Here is a 19925-nt window from a genome sequence, read left to right as displayed (position 1 = left end):
GGCTGTCAGGGGACGATTGTCCTTGCACCCAGCGGCATAGGAGTCCATAACAGACCACTGGGTGCTTCATATATCCATAGGATATTCTATCCCCTTTGTGGGTCCTCCCAAATCTCCCAAACACCTCCTGGACATACTACCCACGCAGAGGGAGGCAGCAGCACAGGAAATGTCCAAGCTGCTGGGAAAACAAGCCATCAAAACCGTCCCCCCAGATCAGTCCCGATCGGGCTTCTACTACAGGTTCTTTTTGGTGCCAAAAAAACAGTGGACTTGAGGCCCTTTCTGGACCTCTCCACCCTGAACTTCTCAGTTGCCAAAGAGAAGTTCCAGAGGGTTGCTCTGCAGTCCATCATGCTGTACCTGCAAGAGAATGACTGGATGTGCTCGTTAGACCTCCAGGATGCTTACTATCACACAAAAATTCACAGAAGCTCCAGGAGGTTCCTCTGCTTCCGGCTAGGCCCTAGTCATTATCAATTTCAAACCCTACCCTTTGGTCTCACCACAGGTCTTAGGGTGTTTACCAAAGTGATGGAGGTTGTAGCGGCTCACCTGAGGCTTCAGGGGATTCATGTCTATCTGTACCTGGACAATTGGCTCCTCCCTGCTCCCACCAGGTGTCTACTTTCCCAAACCAGGGATTACTTTCTGACTCTTGCCCTGAGTTTTGGGTATCACAATCAACACATCCAAATCTCTCCTAGAGCCTGTGCAGGTAATAGACTACATTGATGCCAGGATAGATGCACTTCAGTGCAAATTATTTCTGACATCGGAGTGAGTTAAAAACCTCAGGCTGCATGTCTTCCTGATCCACCATTCTCACCTCCCGACAGCAGAATCAGTGTTGAGGGCCCTAGACTCGATGGCGGTGAACATAACTCTTCCGTGTACTCGTCTACACATGCAGATTCTTCAGTGGGCTCTAGCGGTTTAGTGGTCTCTGTTGGAATTGTCACTTATGCTATCAACCTAAGTAGAGTATGTTTGTCGTCCCTCATATGGTGGATGAGCTCTCTGGATATTTTGTAGGGATGACCCTTTGTTCCAGCCCCGGCACAAACCAGAGTGACCACGAATGCCTCCCAACTCGGGTGGGGGGGGCATTGTTCAGGCAGGACAGTCCAAGGCCTTGTGGTCCCCTATAGAGACCAGCTTGCATATCAGTGTCCTAGAGATGAGGGCGGTCCTTCTAGCATTTCAGGCCCTTCATGCCTTTCTTCCTCTGGGGACGATTACCATTCAGTCAGACAACATGTCACTAGTCTGGTATATCAACAAATGGGAGGGACCAGATCTTACCCCCTTTGTCGCGAGGCCATGAGTGTGGGAATGGGCGATCTCCATCGGTCGCTTTCTCATTGCAACGCACATTCTAGTGGACAGGCTAAGTCGGACCATTCTGATGCCTTACGAGTGGTCTCTGAATCTGTCGGTAGCAGAACAGATCTTTAGCTAGTGGGATCAACCTTGCTGTGATCTCTTAGCATCTCCTTCCAACACGGTGCAGCAGGTTTTTCGCTCTGAACCCCCTGCCCGGGGGAGTCTCCATGAGACGCTCTAGTTTTTGCTTGGCCTCCCAGTCTTCTGTATGCTTAGCCAGTACCCTCTCATTCCGAGGTTTCTGCAGAAATCATGTTAACTGGGGAGCAAGGTGATCCTCATTGCCCCATTCTGTCCTTGCCAGGTATGGTTTCCTTCCATTGGTCTCACCTTCGGTCTCCACCTTGGATCCTAGATCCCATTCCGGATCTGATCTCACACATCGGGGTGCCTCATCCCAGTCTGGACAGCCTGAAGCTCACAGTTTGGCTGCTCCACTTCCTGTGATTGTTAGGACTCCCAGACTTTCCTCCTCAGTTAAGTCTATTTTGGTAGCTGCTCATAAGTCTTCAACCAGAAAGGTTTATCGCAGCAAGTGGAATAGTTTTCTTTCTGGGCCTCTCAGGGGAGTTTAGACCCTTTCACGGCTCCTATTTCTGTTGTTCTTGATTTTTCTAGATGATATTTTCCAGCATGGAGCTAGTTCTTCTACTGCCAAAGTTCAGTTGACTGCCATTTCCCATTTTCATGTGGGCGACCATTCTGCATCCTTAGCAACTTCCAGACTGTGAAAAACCTTTATTAAAGGCACCTTTTTGCTATGCTCCCCGGTCAAAGATCCTGTCCCCCCCGTACTGTGGTTCTCCAAGCTCTGGTCGCTCCGCCTTAGAGCCTGCAGCAACTGCAGATCTAAAAATTTCTATCGTAGAAAACAGCTTTTCTGGTAGCTATTACCTCTGCTAGAAGGGTTTCGGAATTACAGGCCTTGTCCATCAAACTTCCGTATATGATTTTTCATAAAGATAGATTTTCCCATCAAACCAAGCAGTCTTTCTTCCTAAGGTGGCATCGCAAGTCACTATCAATCAGACTATAAATTTGCCCCTGTTCTTTACCAATTTTACAAACAGGATGGAATACAATCTACACATGTTGGCTGTTCATAGACGGTTATGATACTATTTACACAGGACAAAAAATTTCAGTTGTTTGTTTGATTCTATAGATCCTTTTTGGGCAAACCTGTTTCTAAGGTCACTATAGCTAGATGGATTTCTTTATGCATCCTGCAGGTCTATAAGGACAAAGGCATGTCTCCTCTAGGTCAGGTAAAAGCTCATTCCACTTGGCCCATGGCTATGTCTCCAGCTTTCTGGTCTAGTGTCTTTGGATGACATTTGCTCTGCAGCTACTTGGTCCTCATCTCATACATTTATTTCTCATTACAAATTGGATTTGACTTCTAGAAGGAGATCATACTTTATCTCCGCGGTGCTCTGGAATATCCTTCCATGAGGGCCTCCCAAGGGTCTGGTAGCTGGGGCACTCTGTCCAACAGGTTAAAGACCAAATTAAGTAAACTACTTCAGATAAAGAAGGTGTGTACTTATCATAGCTTTCCATCTGAGTAGTTGTACTTCATTTGTCTTCAACCGTCCCTCCCTCCTTCCTACGGACCTTTGTGCATGTTCAGCCTTTTGGGCTGCAGTATAGGTCTCAAGTATGTTATCAGGTCGGTTTCTAAGTATGAGTTCAGCAAACTCGATCTGGGAATGGTAGGCAGTGGAGGTGTATTATGTGTAAGGGGTGGACTCTGGAGCTTGGAGTTGATGCTAGTAATATTTGCCGTCTCGGATCCGTATCCCACAGGTTGAAGACAAATGAAGTACAACTACTCAGATGAAACGTTATGGTGAGTACATAACTTCTTTTTATTTTTTATAATATTAATTTATGCAGAAATAATTTTCACATTTTTCTAAATTTCTCTGCAACCATGTAGTACAGAAAACTCTATCCTCATGAAAGCTCTCAGCTAGATGAATAAAATGCTGCTGGCAGTTTACAAAATTATTACAAATGTAATAGCTACTGTGTTTACTGTGACTTATAAAATTCATTTTAAGACCTAGTGCCTAAATTATTACAAATGTAATAGCTACTGTGTTTACTGTGACTTATAAAATTAATTTTAAGACCTAGAGCCTAAAGAGTACTACAACTATGAATACATTTTGTGCTGAAGAGTTTACCATTTATGCTTCTTTCGTAACCCCTGTTGTTTCAGAGATGTGAACATTTGTTTGAAATGTGAAGACATCATTTTTTTCTGTCAAAAGGTTTAGGTTCCACCCATTGGAAGTTACAGTGTAAACTTCCTGAGCTCCATTGCAGTGAATGAATTAATAAGTGAAGTTTAGACAGTTCACAAAAAAAAAACATGATCACAAGACAGGTTGTGACACTGCCATCCCAGTTATCTGGAATTTTGTAAATAATTCTATGTCATTTGTGAATATTTATTTATTTATTTATTACTTATTTTGCATTTGTTGACCGGGATAGTCCAACTGGATACATATCAATTTTCAGCGGAGGCCCGGGGAGAAAAGCACCAGAGGTGGTTTCATATACAATCATTACGATGTATATATAGATCAGGAGTCATCATAACATTATACAAATAGAACACATTTTTATAGTCTAGTTAAATTTATACAAATATAACGCATTTTATAGTCCATTTAGATTAATACAGTCTAACCATCTTCTAAACTGTCTTAACAAAGATAATTGAGTACCACTTACAAACAGAGAACTAGTACACCAGTATGCATGAAGATTTAGTCAGGCTTTGAGCAGGGACATATCCAATGAGACTTGAAATGCTCCTTGAGAGCTTTTTTAAATTTGAGTTACAGTGGTATCTAGGGTAATGTTAGCAGAAGGGAATTCCAAACTTTGCCAGCAGAGTTGACGAACAGGGAGTCACCAGCTTAATTGTTGGATTTGATGGTTTGCACTAATAGTCTATTGGATGACCGGAGTGATCTGGAGTTGGAGTGGGGATAGATGATGTTTTTCAGGGCAGGTGTGTTATCTGGTTGGTTACGTGCTTTGTGAGCCACAATGAGTTGATTATACTGAATCTGCCTGGGAAGCTCTAGCCATCCGAGATAATTTAGGTATCTGAAGTAGTTTACTTCATTTGGTCTTCAACCTGTGGGATACGGATCCATATCGGATCCGAGCCGGCAAATATTGCTAGCATCATCTCCGTGTCCATGAGGTGTAACGCCTGGCTCAGGTTGTGCCAATGCCCCTTATGATGACTCAACACTTTTCGGTAAGACCGTCAAGGAGACACTAGTCCAGAGGGAGGAGGACAGGAAGATGCTGTCTGCCGTCGGGATCCGCTTCTCTAACCCTTAAAGGTATTTTGCCTGGAACCAGCGAGGGTAAAAGAAGATGTGGTTCCGGAAGTCTTAGTATTCCTAGGTCACTCAGGGCTCTTCTTCCCCTAGAGGCAGAAGGGGGACAGAATGGATGCCGGCCCAGAGGCTGAGGAGGTCCATGCAACTTCTGGTCTCGAACCATTCTCAGAGAGACCAGGGCAGCAAACCTGAGGGGTTGCTCGGCTGCTCTACTCTGGAGGCAGTTGGGGGTACGATTGTCCTTGCACCCAGCGGCATGGGAGTCCAAACAATGGATTGCTGGGTGCTTCAAATCAAATCCAGAGGATATTCTATCCCCTTCATGGGTTGCCCTGTATCTCCCAAACACCTCCCGGATGTTCCACCCTCGCAGAGGGAGGTAGCAGCACAAGAAATTTCCAAGCTGCTAGGAAAACGAACCCCCCCCAGATCAGTCCGGATCAGGCTTCTACTCCAGGTTTTTTTTGGTGCCAAAGAAAATGGTGGGCTTGAGGCTCATTCTGGATCTCTCTCTACCCTGAACCTGTCAGTTGCCAAAGAGAAGTTCCGGATGGTCACACTATAGTCCATCATGCCGTACCTGCAAGAGTGTGACTGGATGTGCTCGTTAGATCTCCAGGATGCTTACTATCACATAAAAATGCACAGAAGCTCCAGAAGTTTAATCCGCTTCCTGCTAGGGGCCAATCATTATCAATTTCGAGCCTTACCCTTCAGTCTCACCACAGCCCCCAGGGGTTTACCAAAGTGATGGAGGTTGTAGCGGCTCACCTGTGGCGTCAGGGGATTCAGGTCTACCCGTACCTGGACGATTGGCTCCTCACTGCTCCCACCAGGCATCTACTTTCCCATACCAGGGATTACTTTGACACTTGCCCTGAGTTTGTGTGTCACGATCAACACATCCAAGGCTCTACTAGAGCCTGTACCAGGTAATAGACTATATTGGTGCCAGGATAGACACACTCCAGTGTAAAGTGTTCCAGGAAAGTAAATAATGTGGGAAGAAATAGCCAGGGAATTGTTATGGCTAGGCTTGTATAGGCCCTAGGGCTGATAGCCTAGTACCAACCTATGAACCTTTGAACCTATGAACCGCAGAGAGGGTTCAAAACCTCAGGATGCATGTCTCCCTGATTTACCATTCACAACTCCCGACAGCAGAATCAGTGTTGAGGGCTCTAGGCTCGATGGCGACGACCATAACTCTTCTTCCGTGTGCTCTGCTACACATGTGGATTCTTCAGTGGACTTTAACGGTTCAGTGGTCCCTGTTGGAATTATCACTAGCCAACACACTCTACTTACGTGGATGGGATAGGTCATCCCTCATATGGTGGATGAGCTCTCCAGACATTTTGGAGGGACCACCCTTTGTTCCAGTTCTGGCCCAAACCACAATGACCACTGATGTCTCCCAGCTCGGGTGGGGGGGGGCATTGTTTGGGCAGGACAGTTCATGGCCTGTGGCCCCCCCATAGAGACCAGCTTGCACATCAGTGTCCTAGAGATGAGGGCGGTCCTTCTAGCATTGCAGGCCTTTCATGCCTTTCTTCCTCTGTGGACGATCGTCATTCAATCAGACAACATGTCAGTAGTCTGGTATATCAACAAACTGGGAGAGACCAAATCTTACCCCCTTTGTCGAGAGGCCATGAGAGTGTGGGAATGGGCCGATCTCCACCGGCCGCTTTCTCAACGCAACGCACATTCCGGGATGGTCCAACATTCTAGTGGACAGGCTGTCAGAGCATTCTGATGCCTTACGAGTGGTCTCTGAATCTGTCAGTAGCGAAACGGATCTTCAGCGAATGGGGTCAACCTTGCTGTGATCTCTTCGCATCTCCTTCCATTGCGAAGTGCAGCAGGTTTTTCCTTCTGAACCCCCTGCCGGGGGAGTCCCCCAGAAACGCTCTAGTTCATGCTTGGCCTCCCGGTCTTCTGTATGCTTACCCTTCTGTTCCTCTCATTCCGAGGTTTTTGCAGAAAGCTTGTTGATTGGGAAGCAAGGTGATCCTCATTGCCCCATTCTGGCTTTGTCAGGTATGGTTTCCCTTCCTTTGGTCTCACCTTCTGGCTCCACCTTGGATCCTAGAATCCCATTCCGGATCTGATCTCACACTCCTCGGGAGTGCCTCATCCTAGTCTGGACAGCCTGAAGTTCACTGCTTGGCTGCTCCAGTTCCTGTGATTGCTAGGACTCCCGGACTTTCCTCCTCAGTTAAGTCTATTTTGGTAGCTGCTCATAAGTCTTCAACCAGAAAGGTTTATTGCAGCAAGTGGAAATGTTTTTCTTTCTGGGCCTCTCGGAGGAGTTTAGATCCTTTCACGGCTCTTATTTCCGCTATTCTTGATTTCCTAGCTGATATTTTCCAGCATGGAGTTAGCTCTTCTACTGTCAAAGTTCAGTTGGCTGCCATTTCTCATTTTCATGTGGGCAATAATTCTGCATCTTTGGCATCTTCTAGACTGTGTAAAGCCTTTATCAAAGGCACCATTTTGCTACACCCCCCCATCAAAGATACTGTCCCCCCTGTGGGACCTTACTATGGTTCTCCAAGCTCTGGTCGCTCCGCCTTTCGAGCCTGCCATAACTTCAGATCTAAAATGTCTATCTTGGAAAACTGCTTTTCTGGTCGCTATTACCTCTGCTAAAAGGGTTTCAGAATTATAGGCCTTGTCCATCAAATTTCCGTACATGATTTTTCATAAAGACAGTTTCCCTTTGAACCAACCCATCTTTTCTTCCTAAGGTGGCATCACCAGCCAATATCAATCAGACTATAGATTTGCCCCTGTTCTTTCCCAGTTTTACCAACAGGATGGAATACAAGCTACACATGTTGGATGTTTATAGATAGTTACGATTCTGTTTACACAGGACAAAAAATATTCATAAATCTGATGGTTTGTTTTGTTCTATAGACCCTTTTTGGACAAACCTATTTCCAAGGTCACTTTAGCTAGATGGATTTCTTCATGCATCCTGCAGGTCTATAAGGACAAAGGCATTGTCTCCTCCAGGTCAGGTTAAAGCTCATTCCACTAGGTCAATGGCTACGTCTGCAGCTTTTTGGTCTAGAGTGTCTTTGGATGACACTTGCTCTGCAGCTACTTGGTCCTCATCTCATACGTTTATTTCTCATTACAAATTGGATTTGACTTCTAGAAGGAGAGCATCCTTTGGCTCCTTGGTGCTCTGGAATATCCTTCCATGAGGGTCTCGCAGGAGTTTAGTAGCTGGGGACTTTGTCCCACAGGTTGAAGACCAAATGAAGTAAACTACTTCATATAAAGAAGTTGTGTACTCACCATAATGTTCCATCTGAGTAGTTGTACTTCATTTGTCTTCAGCCGTCCCTCCCTCCTTCCCTGGTCCTTGGCGCATGTTCAGTCTACGGGCTGCAATATTGGTCACAAGTATGTTATCAGGTCAGGTTCTAAGTATAAGTTCAGCAAACTCAATCTGGGGATGGAAGGCAGTGGAGGTGTATTATGGGTAAGGGGAGGAGTCTGGAGCTTGTAGCTGATGCTAGTAATATTTGCTGACTCGGATCCGATACGTTTCCGTATCCCATAGGTTGAAGGCAAATGAAGTACAACTACTCTGATGGAACGTTATGGTGAGTGCATAACTTTTTTTTTTTTTTTTTACAATGATGTGTCTTATAGAGTAGACCAGTTGCAAATCTTGCTATGTTGTTAAAGTAGCTTGAGAGTTTGTTAAGGTCAGTTTTATTTAGGCTGGCAAGTAAAGGGGAAGCATACTAGAGTGAGGAGAGTAGGTGGGAGCAGACAATGGAAGCCCTAGCATACGGGGTAGGAAATGGCTTTATTCTGTATAGTGAGCCCAGTTTTCTGTTAATGGTTTTGATTGTTTTGTTGATGTGCATGTCAGACTTAAGATTGTTTTCTATAATGACACCAAGCAGTTTTGTTTGGGCATCTGGAGAGATTATGGTACTGTTATTGGCCTTAATGGAGAGAGAGTACGCTGGGGATCTATGCGTGGAGGTGAAAAGTAGGGGTTTTGTTTTATTAGGATTCAGAATAAGACTGTGAGCGGCAAGCCAGTTCTCTACTAGTTTGAAAGTACTCTGAGTTATTGGTAGCAGCTCTGTTTGCGAGGTGCCAGTTCAAATCAACATTGAGCCGTCTGCGTATTGAATGCAGATGGCTTCAGGGATAATTTGTGGAGGTCCTTGATAAAAATGGAAAACAGAAGTGGTCTCAAGATAGACCCCTGTGGGACACTAGGAGGTTTGAGAGTTTGTTCTGCCATAAGATGGATTGAAGTCTATTGTTCAAGTATGATTCAAACCATCGGAGAGAGTGATTGCCTAGGGACATTGTTGCCAGGGTGTTGATGAGAAGATGATGATTAACCATGTCAAAAGCCTTGGACAGGTCTAAGAAGAGGGCTGAAGATAACTTGTTGTTGTTCCTGTTATAGTTTTTGTAGCATTAGAGAAGGTGAGGAGAGCTGTGGTGGTACTATGATGTGGCCTGAAGCCATGCTGCGAGTTAGCCAATAGGTTGTTTTGGGTTAGAAACTTCAGGAGCTGTTTATGGACGCATTTTTCCATTATTTTTAACAGCGGCGATGAGATGGGTCTATAATTGGATAACTCAGTAGAGTTACCACCTTTATGGAGTGGTATAACACAAGATATTTTCCAGATAGAAGGAACTGAGGCTTCTGATATGGACTGATTAATTAGAATGCAAACTGGGTACGCTATGGCATCTGCAGCTGTTTGCAAATATTGTGCTGGGAGAAGGTCTGCATCTAGGGTAGTAGGTTTTAATATTTTGAGTAGTGAACGAATGAAAGATGTAGAGACTGGTTGGAGGCTAAAAGAGGTCGGGAGGTGGGAGTGCTGTCCCGTAGGTTAGAAGAGTTGAGGGGTATTTGGCTAGCAAGGGCTTGGATAGTTTCAGTAAAGAAATTTATTAAAGGTGTTAGCAACATTTGCTGGTAATTTATCCGTAGAGGCTGAGGGAGGTGGAGTGGTGATTTGACCTGGTTGCAGTAATTTATTTATCCCTGCCCAGAATTTTTGGAGGTCATTTTGGTTCCTTTGTTGGAGATGGAGGTAGTTTATCTAACAGAATAGCTCGTTTTGTCTCATTTCTTAGTTGTCTAAATTTGGTTTGGTTGATAGGGTCTTTTGTAGCACGTCATGTTGCCCATGCCTTATTTTTTAGTGTGATTTTTGTTTTAATGTCTTTAGAAAGCCACGGGGCAGCTTTTGTTTTTACCCTCGTGGAATGAGCGGCAGCATGAGCATCGAGGATGGTGAGGAATTTATTAAAGTGGGAGACAGCTTAGTCTAGGGGCAGGTGCTTTAGGGCAGCCCAGTTGCATGCCTTAAGTTCATCCTGAAACTTACTAGGATTGAAGCTTTTAGTATTTGTTATGGTTCTGTAGATGGGTTGCTGATTGTAATTGGATTTGTGCTTGCAGATAAAGGTAAGAAAGTGGTCGCTGAGGTCATCAGGGATGACCCCCGCAGAATACATTTGGGAATGGCTATTGATAAGTATCCAATCCAGTATACTATCTTTTTGGTTAAGTTTTCCTATCCTGGTGGGGGTGGATAAAACCTGTGTGAATCCATACAGGTTTACATGGGTGGTAGGAAATGTGAGGAACAAGTGTGCCAGTCGATGTTAAGGTCTCCTAGCACAATGGTTTCTTGTGGATAGTTGCTAGCTAACCATTGTTATAAATATTGATATGATTTATACAGAAGTTAGTTTCAATGCAGCAAGAAAGACAGGATGTGTAGAGCTAGAAGTTTTTTTTTTCTATTGTCCTGGAGAGAAGTAATTACTAGGTTTAAAATGTAAAAGTGTTTAATTGTTTTACAACTTCCAGCTCTTGGCAAACATCTGAGATGTGTATATTTTTAACACAGAAATGTTAGATGTAATGCAATCCTGTCTCGCCTACATCCATAACTGATGGGCTCTGAGCCGAGAATCGGCTCCGACTCGGCCGATACTAGCACAAAGTCTCTCATTGGCTGGGCCAACCCCCTTATCCCAGGATGCACCACACCCAAATCCCCAGATCTCGTTTTCCGCTCCTAGAGTAACGACGTGGTCTCGACTTGGCTGTGGCTACGTACCCTTCCTTTTTGGTCGCTTTTTTGGCAGTGTGATTAGAATTTATACTCAAACCGTTATTTTAATAGCTATCTGGTTGTTAGTTCATTTGTGGTTGATTTTGTTTGTATTTTTGAATTGTTGTGGTAATCCCTTCTGTTTGGCGGGCTAGGCCCGTTTGAGTTAGAGGGCCTTTGCCCTGTCTTTTAGAGCGTTTAAGTTAGAGCTCTTCCCCCCCTTCCATCCTTCTGTGTTGTGAGTGTGTCGCAGTAGGTATGTCTGGCAAAGAAAAGGAGCATAAGCCATCGGGCTTTAAAAAATGTTCAAAATGCAATTATAAGATGTCGTTGACAGATGGCCACGCCATCTGTGTCTATTGTTTAGGGGCTAAACACTTGCAAGAGTCTTGCAGTGTTTGCCATGCGGACACGAGAGGAAAAATAAGCTTATTCTGAAGGGTCGTCTCAGACCAGCCTTCGAGGAAGCTTTGGCTTCTTCTCCCTCTTCGAAATCGAGGCAAAAGAAGTCTTCGGCTCCGACAAGTCCGTCGGAGTAGTCTGCAAAAAGGTCTAAATCTGTGTCCCCTTCCTCGGCTCCACTGGCCTCTGAGCCGAAGGATAGAGGATCTAAAGCTGGGTCTCCATCCTCTGCTCCACTGTTTCTGGTGTTTCGGGACAAGAGATCAGGTACTCTGTCCCCTTCCTCGGCTCCACTGATTTTGGAGCCGCAGGATAGAGGGTGTAAATCGGGGTCTCCTTCGTCGGCTCCATTGGTCTTGGAGCCGCTGGAGAGTTTCTGCTCTGGGGTCGGTTTCGTTGGCTCCTGAACTGTTGACGCCGAAAGGGGTCTCGGTTCTGGTCGAGTCTGCTTCGGCCCCGATACTTTGGAGCCGATTCAGAGCCGGCCTCCTAGCCTGGTTTGGGAGCCAATAGAAAAAGTCTCTTGGCCCCCTTTTGTTTCCTCCAGGTCCTCCAGGCTTTCAGACTCTGATGTAGATAGGGTGGTCCAGAGGCTCCTCCAGTCACCTGTCTTATCCAAATTATTTTCGGCTCCGGCCCAGTCGGCCCTGGAGCCAGCCCCTTCGATACTGTTTCTTCCTCTTCCGACAACCTTGGTGGTGTTGGAGTCGGCGTTCGTAGAGTCGGGTAAAGTCCTTGAGTCTGTCCCGAGACCCACTGCTAGTCTGTCGGCACAGTCTTCAGCTCCAACTCTTTCTGTGCCTTCCAGAGGTTTCGGTTCTCGGGTGTCCTCAGCCGGGCCCAAGGGGGATTCGTCTGGGCTTCTGGTTTCGGCCCATAGTCTCCCTTTTGGCACCTCGGGTAGGGGAACCCTGACACCGGTCATGGTCTCGGGGATGGGCCACTCCTCAGATTCTGGTGGGTCCGCCTTCGAGGCTATGAGGAGCGAGCTGGCCAAGTCTCTAGTGAGTTCACCCGAATCTGCGACTCCTTCCCTAGACATGGCGGCTAGAGCTTCTGGTGCCCTCTGTCTTCGGACAGTGCTGCTCCTAGGCCTTGAAGATTCCTCTTTGTGTGGTCCCCTTTTTTCCGAGGAGCCTTCAGAGTTCGTGCCTGAGGAGCCCCCCAGGAAAAAATTGTGCAAGGGGAAGCACATAGACTCCCCAGATGAGTCTGTCACCTCGGAAACCGACCACGATGATGCGGAGGGGTCCCCCAAGTTGTCCTCTGACGATGTCTCGTTCTCCGATATCCTGGAGATCTTGAGACAGAGGGGCGACTGGCCATCCAAAACCCCTTCCGCGGAAGAGTCTGTCTTCCTCAAGGCCTTCGGAGCCCAACCCTCCGCCTCTGGGGTGTCTCCACCCTTCGATGAGTTACTGGACCTTATTTGTCGAAGGGTGTGTGAACACCCTGATTCTGTGGAGCCAGTTCCTTCTCGCCCCAACAAGTTTTTATCCACACCCCCTGGCAAGGAGTTTCTAACTAAGAAAGTTCCGGTTGATACTATGGTGGTGGCGTCTGCCACCCAGCAAGATGTGGCAGAGGCATCTACTTCTATCCATCCTCCTAACAAGGAGTCCAGGAGCATGGATAGGTACGGGAAGCGTATCCTGACGTCAGCGACCTTTACCCTGCGGTCGCTGAATTATTTATGTCATTTTATGAGGCTCCAAAGGGATCTCATAAAGGAGTTGGGAGATACCCTGTCGGGTAACGTGCCTGAGGCGTTGACGCAGTCTGTCAACGCCCAGCTGTCTACCCTTTCGTCCATGAGGCTCATATCATATGCAGCCAAAGGGGCGGGTAGGGCAGCGAGTTTGGGTGTAGCCCTTAGGAGGCAAGCCTGGATGCGCTTGTCACTTTGCGGAGGCGTTCAAGTCTTCCTTCACTGACTCTCCTTTCGATGGGTCCTCTCTCTTTGGACCCAAGGTGAAAGACACACTCACTAGATGTGAGCAGGAGGGTAAGACTTTGTCTGCCGTTGGGGCCCATTTTTCGCTTCCCTCGAGACCTTATCCCAAGGCTCAGAGGGGAGGAAAGATGTGGTTCAGAAAGTCCCAAAAGTCTTTCCCTGCCCATCAGAGTGACCCCCCCCCCGAGGCAGAGGGGGGGGGATTATTCTGGAAGACGTCGCCCCAGAGGTGGCGGAGGCCCCTGCAGCTCAGGAGACCGCAAATCCTTTCGTGGTTCCTCTGTCCAGCGTCCCTGAGGGACTGCCCGACTGCATCTCCGGAGCGAGTCGGGGGGTCGATTCTCGATGCATCCAAGGGCCTGGGGTTCCATCACTCAGGATCAGTGAGTGCTTTGTATCATCGCCGGAGGTTACACCATTCCCTTTATCCGTCCCCCTCCACCCTCAAGGAAAATCCCGGACATGCCACCCAGTCAACGGGATCAAGCAGCCATAGAGGTCGCAAAGCTGCTTGAAAAGGGAGTCATCCAGCCAGTCCCCGCAGACCAGACCGGATTTGGAACTTACTCAGTTATTTTTGGTGCCGAAAAGAACAGGGGACTTGAGACCCATTCTGGACCTCAGCCACCTAAACCACTTCGTAAAGAAGTCCAAGTTCTGGATGGTCACGTTGCAATCCATTTTCCCATTGCTGGAAAAAGGAGTATGGATGTGCTCCATCGATCTCAAGGACGCCTATTATCACATCAAGATAAACAGTGGTGACGCATCACCTGAGATGTCTGGGATTCCAGGTGTTTCCGTATCTAGATGACTGGCTCCTCAAAGCCCCTACCAGGCATCTTCTTATTCAAGCCGTGAGTGCTACCCTCGAATTGGGACATCTATTAGGAATTACATTCAACTGGGAAAAGTCTGTATTGCTGCCATCACAGTGTGTTGCCTTTATAGGCGTATAGCTAGACTCTGTTGAGATGCGAGCATTCCTTCCATCAGAGAGGATAAAGATAATACAGGACCAAGTCCTAGCCTTACTACCCTGAAGCAAAGCCCCTGCCAGGATGGTCCTTCAGCTTTTGAGGTCGATGGCGGCCGCCATTCTTCTGGTCCCTCTGGCAAGATTGCACATGCGAATTCTCCAATGGCTCCTGTCGACCCAGTGGTCGTACCAAGATCTGCCCTTGTCCTACCCGATTCTCATTACGGAAACCTGCTGGCGAGATCTTCGTTGGTGGCTCCTCTCCTCCAACCTGAACCAGGAGCGACTCTTCTGCCCCCCCTCCCCCATTGCCACAATGACCACGGACGCCTCCCAGATTGGGGGGGGGCATTATCTGGACAGGACTGTTCAAGGCACGTGGCAGGATCACGAAACCCACTTACATATTAATGTCCTGGAGATGAGGGCAGTGCTTCTAGCGTTGAAGGCACTTCACAGCTCTTTTTTCCAAGGGTACCATCGCAATCTTCTCAGACAATATGGCGGTAGTATGGTACCTGAACAAGCAGGGAGGAACCAGGTCTTACCCTCTTTGCAGATAAGCCATGAGAGTTTGGAACTGGGCGATCGCTTACCAGAGGTTTCTAGCGGCAATGCACATTCCAGGGAAGTCCAATGTGATAGCAGACAGGCTGAGCAGAGTTATTCTCATGCCTCACGAGTGGTCCCTGAACGACCAAGTAGCGGCTCGGATCTTCTCCAAGTGGGGGTTTCCCTGTTGCGACCTATTCGCCAGACCCTGGAACGCAAAGTGCAGCAATTTCTTCTCCCTGATTCCTCCCCAGGGAGGATCACCCAGGGACGCTCTAATCCACAATTGGCCCTCCGGTCTGCTCTACGCCTTCCCTCCGGTCCCACTACTGCCAAAGGTGATTCAGAAGGCGATCTGCTTGGGAAGCAACATGATTTTGATTGCACCACACTGGCCCCGCCAAGTTTGGTTTCCTTTCCTTCGGAAGTATGCAGTGAAGGATCCTTGGATTCTGGACCCAGTTCCAGACCTCCTGACTCTTCAGTCAGGTCAGGCCCATCCTTCACTGTGAACTCTCAAGCTAACTGCTTGGCTGCTCCTCTTCCGACCTTAGTCAGACAGCATATCCTTTCACCTGAGGTGGTCCGGATTCTGTCTTTCTCTCACAGAGCTTCCACTAAGGAGATATATTCTAATAAATGGAAAAGGTTTGCCATTTGGACCCAGCAGCACAACCTTGACCCTCTGACAGCCCCAGTGTCCGGAGTATTAGATTTTTTGGCAACTCTTTTTAGACAGGGTTCCGCTGTTTCCACGCTTAAAGTCCAATTGGCAGCGATTTCTAATTTATCATGTTGCCTTTGAGCCTTCACTCATGAGTCATAAGTTGTGTAAGGCCTTTCTTAAGGGAGCTTGGTTGCTTCGCCCCCCGGTATTGCAACCTGTTTTGCCATGGGATCTGAATGTAGTTTTAGGAGCCTTGACGTCTCATCCCTTCGAGCCGGCGGCCACTTGTGAGCAAAAGTTCTTATCTTGGAAGACTGCCTTCTTGGTAGCTCTTACTTCAACCAGAAGAGTTTCGGAGCTTCAAGCCCTCTCTGTTAAGCCCCCTTATCTGATCTTTCACAAGGATAAAGTATCTCTAAGACTAAACCTGTCATTTCTTCCGAAAGTTTCTTCTGCTCTTTGTCTGCAGCAATCTATAGAGCTACCAGTTTTCTTTCCAAAATTTTCCAAAAAGGCAGAATACAGACTTCATCAGTTGGATGTGCATAGACAACTGAGGTTTTACTTGGATAGGACACAGCAGCAGAGGAAATCAGACCAGTTGTTTGTGGCCTTTGCAGATAACAGGATTGGCAAAGCAGTAACTAACACACACTATCGCTAAATGGATTAGGGATTGTGTTTCATTTATTTATGCATCAACAGGAAGGGACCTTCCATTTCCAGTTAGAGCTACTAGGGCTATGGCAACTTCAGTGGCCTTCCACACCAGACTGTTGGTAGATGAGATATGTGCAGCGGCCACTTGGGCTTCTCCACATACTTTTATTTCTCATTACAAACTGGACGAGGCCTCTAGAGGTCGGGTGTCCTTTGGTTCCACAGTGCTCAGGAGTGTTTTCCAGTGAGCCTCCCAGGATCTAGGTGCTAGGGACGCTGTCCCATCAGTTATGAATGTAGGCGAGATAGGATCGCATTACATCTTTTAGTTATGTACTTACCATAACGATAGATATATGTGATCCATCTCGCCTACATTCGTACGTACCCGCCCTCCTTCCCCCTACCTGTTGGATCTGGAGGAAACACTATTGTACAGTTGGAGTGGCTCATGTGAGTGAGTTGTTGTGGGGCAAACAAGATCTGGGGGTTTGGGCGTGGTGCATCCTGGGATAAGGGGGTTGGCCCAGCCAATGAGAGACTTCGTGCTAGTGTATCGGCTAAGTTGGAGCCGATCAGTTATGAATGTAGGCGAGATGGATCACATACATCTATTGTTATGGTAAGTACATAACTAAAAGTTTCTGTTCATCTGGGAACTGAATGCAGGTGACAGTGATGTTATCCAGGCTGACCCAGCAGTAATAATGTAATATCGATTTAAGAAGTCTTTCAGGAAAAGACTGTGCATTTTCTATCTTGGACCTAGAAACAGCCATTCAGCACATCTGCATTTGCCTTGCTCTGTAAGTAAGTTATTTAGGACATAGTATATTTTAGATATAGATAAGAATATAGCAAAGATTAGTTTAGATGTTTTCTATATAGATAGGAATATAGTAAAGATTAGTTTAGATATTTTTTGTATTTATTTGAGACTGTCCTGCAATGTTTTAAAATATTTCCTGTGATTCTGAAATCTGTAAGTTACTGTGTTGAGTATTGTCTTGTTTTTTATTATTTAGTATTAAATATATTTAAGCTATCTTTGTGGCTGATATTTGTGAAACCTATTTAAACTCTTAGAGCACTTGCATATGTATTTGATGACACTGCACAGGCCACTCCTAAATGGCCTTGGTCACATTTACCATTTGAATAATAGTCACATTATACAATAGGACTAGTCACCCTTTGTTAAGGGTCTTGTAGCTGATAAGTAGGGGTTGGTGGCAGTGATAACTACCTTATAGTATGGGCAGAATGGGGCATAGCTAGTAAACCTGTGCCAGCCTTCCAGAGGTATGTGTGCATGCGTGTGTGTGTGTGTGTGTTTGTATATAAATCAAATCTCAAAGTCTGTGTGCATCAGCTACTTGGGTGGGGACACAAAGCACTGGTTGGACAGAGAGGGTGCTGGAGGTGTTGGCTTGATCCCTCAGCTGAGATCATAACCCTACAACTGCGCCAGTGGAGAGTCTTATTGAGGATCTGGAGAAAGAGGGAGAAACCAGCCCCCCAGAATGACTGTGATCTCTATGTGCTCTTAAGGGAAATTGTACTTTACTGTCTGTGTCCTTGTCCTCTCAATGTGCATGTCCCTCACTGGTACTAGCATTGAGGACTGAGGCTCCTTGATTACTGGGCCAGTGCAGGGGCGTCGCATATTAATTTTTTGGCAGTGGTGGGATATCCAGATCCCATATTATTTGGTTGACAGTGGTGTTAGCCACATCACATAATTAATTGGCTTGTAGTGATGTGGATATTGAATTCCAGTAACCTGTGTACAGTGATCACTGAAGGTGTTTGTCGTCTGTCAGCCACTCAGTGAACATTCAGAGTTCATGTTACAATTGTTTTATTTTTATTGGTAGCTTAGTTTGTCAGGGAGGGCAGGCAAGCATGTCAGCAGAGGAGTATGGCAAGCTGACAAGCAGCCAGTTGGCTATGTGCCAGGCTAAAGGACTGGTGCATGCCAACCTGACTAAAGTAGACATGATTGCAGCTTTAGTCACAGCTGCATCGCAGAATAGCAACCAGGAGGACAGTCAGACTGGCCGTGGAGATGTACAACTCTCAGAAAATGAAGAGCTCAACCGTTCCACAAAGGATTTAAAAATCTGTCTGGAGTTAGAGACTTGAGTTGGTGACCAAGCATTTGGAAATAGAAGCAGCAGAGAGATTGAAACATCTGGAGGCTGAGGAAAATGAGAAACTGCAATGTTTGCAGGCTGAGGAGAATGAGAGGCAGAGGCAACATGAAAGGGAGATGTTGACTCTTCACCAGAGTCATGGAGGTAATGGGGAAGGGAGCAACCGAACCCCAGAAGCAACAAAGGTCAGTAAACGTCTTCCACAATTTATAGAGGGGGATAATTTTGGTATTCATTCATATGTTTGAGAGGGTATGTAAACAGTATAATGCTAACCAAGGGCTCTGGGTATGGTTTCTGACCCCCCTTTCTCCATGGTAAAGCTGTAACTGCAATTTTTAAACTGTCTGATACCAACTGTTTAAATTATAATAGTCAAAATGTGTTTGCTAGAATGCTTTAAGTTAACACCTGAAGCTTATAGGAAAGAGTTTCATGAGCATAATAGCAAGCCACATGAGTGCGTGTGAATATATTGCTGAACTAAGCACTTATTTTCATAGGTGGGTGACTGGATGTCAGACCACCACTTTTGAAGGGCTGGCAGACCTATTGGTGAGGGAGCAAGCCCTTAGCGCTTTGCCTGAGGGCATGAGAATCTGGTTAGCTGATGGATAATGCACTTCTGCAGATGAGTTGGGGAAGAAGGGAGACCTATACCTAGCAAGCAGGGCATCACTGCACAGGAAAGGGACACCCATTGCTGCTCCTGGGTCTAACGGAACCCATGGTGGGCAACCCAGACTGCTCCAACAGAGTCCGCCAGTAGCAGGGGAAGCCACTAGTCCAGGTACACATCCAGGACCAGGGGTTAAGTGTTTTAAATGCAACCAGTAGGGTCATGTAGCATATAGATGTCCACGGAGGCAAGGTGGGGAACAAAAGGTGGAAGTGCTAGTAAGTGGGAGTGACAAAATGCCAGCCGTAAGTTGTCTCGAGATAACAAGTTTGCCAAACTACCACAAGAGCTTATATCTTATCTTATTGAATTAGAAAGAGGCCATGGCTAAGAGAGACACCCTCTGACCTAACCGTTGTGAAGCCTGCAATGGTTGCGGAGGAGCACTACTTGCTTGGGCAGTGTACTCCAGTGAGAGCTTTAGGAGGGACCCCATTCTAAATACCTTTGGCTGGAGTTCACTTTGATTGTGAGGGTGGAAAAAGAAGCCCACAAATAGGTGTGTTTGAAGATAGCTCTGCAGACGTCCTGATAGGGAATGACTTTGATAATGCAGTACCGTGTGAGCATGTAATTACACGCAGTCAGGCTTGGAGACCAGCATGTGGGTCTGGTGTTCTGGGGGGGAAGACCCAGACAGACTGCACACTTGCAACCAGGACTACTGAGATGGTTACTTCAGAGAGGGAGCTACCCTGTAGCAGTGAGACTGAAGGTGAGCCACAGCTGCTTGTGGGTACTGATGTTCCCTTGGACAGAGTGACTGCAAGGGCAGATGTGAGTAGTAGTACCCGGGCTGACAGTGAGACTGCTTTCAGAGTATACCAGACTTCCTGCAGAAGGGGTGCTGGGAAGGGTTACAAAGAGAGTTGAGACAGGCTCAGCTCTCAGACCATATATTACAAGGCCTGAGGGAGGTAGCTAGTGAGGCACCTGATTCTCGAGGGAAGAGGGAATCTGTATACTGGGACAAAGGGTTACTGTATAG

At 46.7% G+C, this 19925-nt stretch overlaps 1 protein-coding gene across 1 annotated transcript in view; it reads right to left on the bottom strand.

Annotated features, from left to right (window-relative positions):
• Positions 1-19925, bottom strand: part of ARHGAP19 (Rho GTPase activating protein 19) — a gene marked incomplete in the record, with an annotated part of 961985 nt that overhangs the window by 633679 nt on the left and 308381 nt on the right.

The sequence above is a fragment of the Protopterus annectens genome, chromosome 14.part0 (assembly GCF_019279795.1).
Source record: "Protopterus annectens isolate FY-2018-M chromosome 14.part0, PAN1.0, whole genome shotgun sequence".
NCBI classification, from domain to species: domain Eukaryota; kingdom Metazoa; phylum Chordata; order Ceratodontiformes; family Protopteridae; genus Protopterus; species Protopterus annectens.
Note: the sequence above shows the minus strand (reverse complement) of the source record. Positions and strands in the feature narration are given on the sequence as shown.